The following is a 6,027-nucleotide window of genomic DNA, read 5'->3' as shown; positions in this document are numbered from 1 at the left end:
ATATTTGTTCAATGGACTGAATCCCTTATAAATTTGATTCATTATCTGAATAAATTACACTAGTACAACTTCAAACTACCCTCTTATTGGAAAGGTTGCCTCTCTCTCTCTCTCTCCCCCATTCATTTAGTACTCTCTCCCTTGATATTCTCTTCTGGATGACAGCGCATAAATCTGTTGAGCCAAACCATGAGAAGCAATAGGAAAGGGGCTCAAACTCTTGAGTTTTTATGAGTCACACAGTGATGTTTATGTAAAATCTACGCCAATCATCCCTTGCATCATCCATTGTTACGTTAAAAATTATGCTGACACGATTTAGGTAGAGCTACATTTAGGGCAACAATTCAGAGGGTTATATAAAATTTATTTCAACCATTACCGAAATCATAAAAATTTATACCTTGAGATCATGAACTCAAAAATCAAGCAGATAAAAAATGTAGAGTGGGTCCTACAAGGGTTTCAATTGCGGGTGTCATTATCACCGTTGCTTCCACTGGTGTGATCCACTTGAGAATTAGGTTTGCCTTATTTTTAGGAATTCATCGTAAAATTATATGAAAAAAATAGATGAACAGTGTGGATGGAACTCGTGGATCATGGTGGCCCCAGCCGCCGTCTGCAGTAGCTTCCTTTGACGGGATGCTAGGCACAACGTAATGTTTATGATAAGTCCACCTTGTTCATCCATTTTTCCGGATCATCTCATAATGTGGACTAAAAATGAAGCAAATCCAAAACTCATGTGGGCCGCACAGCTAGAAAAAGTGGGTAGGGGAATCCCTACCGTTGAAACCTCCATGGGTTCACCATGATGTATGGATGTCATTTATATTGTTCATAAAATTATAAAAATAAAAAATAAAAAATTAGCATGATCCAAAACTTCGTTTCCGCATGAATGTTTCAATGGTGGAAGTTCAATCCTCACCATTTACTGTGGTGTGGCCACTCAAGTTTTAGATTTATATTATTGTTGGATCCATGTCCTAACATGATCCAGCAAAACTGATGGGCCAGGTAGATTTATCACAAATATCACGGTGGGCCCCATCGTGCTTCTGGTTGCAGCTGGATGCTTTGGCCTTCCGTTTCGAGCAATACAAGGGGAGAGAGAGAGTATTAATGAAGGAAAGAGGGATTAATTGAGGAGAGAGAGAGAGAAGGAAGCTTGTTTTAAAAGAAAATGGAATAAATATGCAGAGAATATGTACACTTGTGATTTATTTGGTCAATCTACCAGATGTGTAACAAATCTGGTCCGTTAAACAGTCATGGTCTGTTATAAATATATAAGCGTTGAAATATATAAAATATTATTTTTCTGTAATTAATAATTACATATTCTACAAGGAAATTGAGTTGTTAGAAATTCATTTTAACCATTCAAATTCAAGTTGCATGTGTGGCTTAAGTGATTAGGATTATTTAATAATTTTTTTACAAATAAAATTAAATTAGTATACCTTGTTTACTAAACAGATTAGATATGTGACACATATTCCTTTTGTAGATATAAAAACTTGATGCATATACCCTTTCATAAGAAAGCATTACATTTGAATAAATAGAGATGTCATTTGTATGTAATACATACTTATTTAGACCAATTTAAATTGTCTAACTAGTTGTGAGTGAGCATTTCTATATGTGGCGAGTAATGCTCAGGTACAACTAGTTGGACATTGCATTTTCGTCCGACTAGCCATGCATTGACTGAAAGTAATCCCTCTTAATTAATGGAAGTAAATGCTTCCACCGCATACTAATTTCATTTTGGCATGGAAAAGGGGCCACTGCTTGGGTGGGCCCATCGTGGTGTTAATGTAAAATCAACCCTAACCATCAATTATGTCACCCCATATTAGATCAAGATCTCAAATTTCATCCCCATCCTTAGTTCAGGTCAACCACACGATTGGAAACATTGTACATGGAAAGGTTCACCCACTAAACTATTTCCTTTGGTGTGGCTCACATGAATCATGTATGGACCTGATTTTTGGAACCCAGGCTTAGTTTTGGTATGACATCCAATGGATGGAATGGATTTCACAGTTTCGTCATGATGGGGCCGTAAAAATTTAGGGTGGATGTCTCCCTCCTCCATTGGAGTGGCCCATCTGAATCACAGGTTAGCCTAATTTCTTGGTTCTGTGTCTATAACTAGATTATACATATAATGGTCCAAGTGGATCTCACGTACATGTTAGAGTGGGCTCATAGAAAATCAGATGCGGGAGTCCGTGCGGTACCCTGTTCCCAACATACTACCGCTTGGCTTAATTTAAGATGATAATTAATGCTCACAATGCCTGGCAGAGAAAAGAAGTGGCATTATTTTCGACTTGAATTTTGGACCCTAGGTCTAAGTTTTATTGTGGCATCTAGTGATTGGAGTGGATTTGATATAATCTCTATGGTGGGCCCTGTAAAAATCAAGGGTGGATGTCTCTATTCCAACTATTTTCCTCAGTGTGGTCCACCTGAATTACAGGTGGGCTTGATTTTTAAGTTCTGTACCCGACGTGAGATTACACATCTAATGGTTGGAGTGGATCACATATACACATCAAGGTGAGCCCCATAAAAAATCAAGATAGAGCGTCCGCTGAAATTAATTTTTCTAATACAAGTCCAAGTTGGAGTACCGTTGAACCCAGCTACGGACCCATACTCTAGAAGGAACTTCATGAAACATGTGTGTGTGTGTGTGTGTATATATATATATATATATATATATATATATATATATATAGATAAGCCAGTAGGCGAAACACAATTTGACTGATTTTAATGGTGGAAATTTCTATCTTAACTATTTATCATGGTGTAGCTCAATCGAGTGTTGAATCTACCTTAGTTTTAAACCTTTGTTCAAACATGAGTAGCCCACATGATGGACGGGATGAAACTACTCCACGTGAATTCTTTCCTTCCAGGTCCGAAAGCAATGCCCTGTTACTCTCAGTAAGGTTATGCAAACTTTAGACTAATATTTGGGAAGAAGAGACGTGAGGAAGAGTAAATGTAGGATGGGGCTGTATGCTATTATAGATTTGAACCATCCAACTCAAAATCAAATCCATGCATTAGATAGATTACATGTCAACATGCCAGGGCAAAAAAAAGAATTTAATGATCTTATGATTAATCAAGTCAAATACTTACGAAAAGTGTTGATTGTTAATAAAACAATCCAACGATCCAGATTTAACACACATACATACTTTCACTTGTATTTCCTTACAAGTGTAGTTTCTTAGTTTTTTGGTACGTAATTTCTCTTTAGTAAGTCTTAACTGATGAATGGCTTATATCTTTGACACTTGTGTCACTTTACGTAGCTATTAGAGGCATTCTAAAATCCCTCAATGTAAGCATATGTATTATATAAAAGAGGGAATTATATATAAGAGCAATACTTACACACACACACACACACATATATATATATATATATATATATATATATATATATAATGTCCAGGGCCTGACGTCCTTTGATCCAACTAGTGGTGCATTAAATGATAAGAATATTTTTTTTATCCACATGTAATGTCCACTTGTTGGAGTTTATGTGACACCCAGTTTTATATCCATATGATAGAAATATATATCATAGATCTAATTGGTTTATTAAATTAACCTTACTAATTTAATTTTATCTATCGAAAATTAGTAAATGATTTTTATTATTAGTGACACATATACAAGCTGAATCTAGCTTGTTGGAATAGATTTCTAACAGCCCACTTTTTTGGCAAAAGAATAGTTAGCTATTAATTTTATATATATATATATAGGGAAAAATCCCAAAAAAATGAAGCAAATCGAAAGCTCAAGTAAACGGTGGGGATTGAATGCTTACCATTGAAAACTTCTCGGAGGCCGTAGAAGTCTTGGATCAAGTTGATATTTGGGGCGCGGATTAGCTAATGACAGGTTAAGTAGCGAGACAGGCTACTGAAGTGAAGTCACCAAGTTCGATGGCCTCACCATGATGTATGTTTTGTATCCACACTTTCCATCCATTTGGAGAGATCATTTTAGGTCAATATTTAAAGAATGAGTTAAATCCACAGCTCCAATAGATCCCAGCACAAAAAACGGTGGGATAGTGACGCCCTCCATTAAAAACTTCTAAAGCCCACAAAAGTTTTAGATCAAGTTGATATTTATTTTTTCCCCTTATTTCACGTCTTTTTTAACTTTTGAACAGATTAGATTTCAAATAGACATTACAGTGGGCCTTAGGATAGTTTCACGGTGGGAATCACTCTTCCCACCGTTTTCTGTGGTAGGGTCCACTACAGATTTTTATCTGCCTTATTCTTTGGCTCATGCCCTAAAATGATATTTCAAATTGGATGGACAATGTGAATACAACACATACATCATAGTGAGGCCCACAGAACTTGGTGACATCACTACTGTAGCCAACTGGCTACTTAACCCACCAGTATGGCGTATCTAGTCCGCGTCCTGATATTTGTGCTTTCCCTTCATCCATTCAGGTCCATGTTACATTATGAACAGGTTGGATGGTAAATAAACATCATGGGCCCCACCATGATGTATGTTTTGTATCCACACCTTCCATCCATTTGGAGAGATCATTTTATGCCAATATCTAAAGAATGAGTTAAATCCAAAGCTCCAGTGGACCCCTGCATAGAAAACAGTGAGGACAGTGACACCCACCATTAAAAACTTCTAAATGTCACAAAAGTTTTAGATTAATCTGATATTTGTGTTATCTCTTATTTCATGTCTTTTTTAAGTTTTGAACAGGTTGGATTTCAAATAAACATTATGGTGGGCATTAGGAAAGTTTCAACGGTGGAAATCACTCTCCCCACTGTTTTCTGTGGTGGGGTCCACTACAGGTTTTTATCTCCCTAATTCTTTCGCTCATGACTTAAAACGATATCTCAAAATGGATGGACGGTGTGGATATAACACATACATCATAGTGGGGTCCACAGAACTTGGTGATGTCACTTGACTCGCTACTCAACCCGTCAGTGTCTAATCCCCGTCCCATCCATTCAGGTCCATGTGACATTATGAACAGGTTGGATGGTAAATAACCATCACGGCGGGCCTTAGGAATGTTTTAATGGTGGGGGTTCAATGTTTACAGTTTTTTTGTGCGTGGTCCATTTGAGATTTAGATCCGCCTCATTTTTAGGATCTTGCACTAAAATGATCTTTAAAAACTGAGGGGCGGCACAGATACGTGACCAATACATCATGGTGCGCCCACGTTTATGAAAAAGTACACTTGCCCATAAGTATTAGTACCTAATCCACTTTCTGGGAAGTGTATGATTTTTCTCAGAACCAACAATAGTTTGAGCTACGCCCACCCTTCAAATTTTAAGGGCCCACCATGACATTTTTTAGAAATCCACTTAGATCATTACCTATGTAATCCCATATTAGGCTAGGGCAAAAAAAAAGGAGGCTAATCAATGATTTAAGTTGGGCCATACCAATTGAAACAATTGAGAGAGACTTCCACCCTTGATTTTTACGGGCCCGGTCATGATGAAAATATATGTGTATACATGGCAAAGTTCTGTGGGCCCCACTATGATGAATGTGTTTCATCGGCACCATCCATTCCTAAGGCCCACCATAATGTTTATTGCCATCCAATCTATTCATGAGGCCACACAGACATGGATGAAGGAAAACACAAATATCAGCTTGATCCAAACTTCTATGGCCCACAAGAAGTTTTCAATGGTAGGCATTCAATTTTTTTTGCTTCGGTGATGTGGTCAACTTGAGCTAGCTTTGGATATGCCTCGTTGTTAGGCTCATGTCTAAAATTATCTGAAAAAAATAGATGGATGGCCCGGATAAAACACATACATGGGCCACAGAGTTTTGACACCTTGGGTGCTGTGGGGCACGGCTTTGGTGGATCCCTGACTGTGGGGCCCACATTGATGTATGTGGCCGTCCATCCCTTTTTACAGCTCATTTTAGGGCATGATCTAAAATGAAGCAGAT

The sequence above is a fragment of the Magnolia sinica genome, chromosome 17 (genome assembly GCF_029962835.1).
Source record: "Magnolia sinica isolate HGM2019 chromosome 17, MsV1, whole genome shotgun sequence".
Classification (NCBI taxonomy): Eukaryota; Viridiplantae; Streptophyta; class Magnoliopsida; order Magnoliales; family Magnoliaceae; genus Magnolia; species Magnolia sinica.
Note: the sequence above shows the minus strand (reverse complement) of the source record.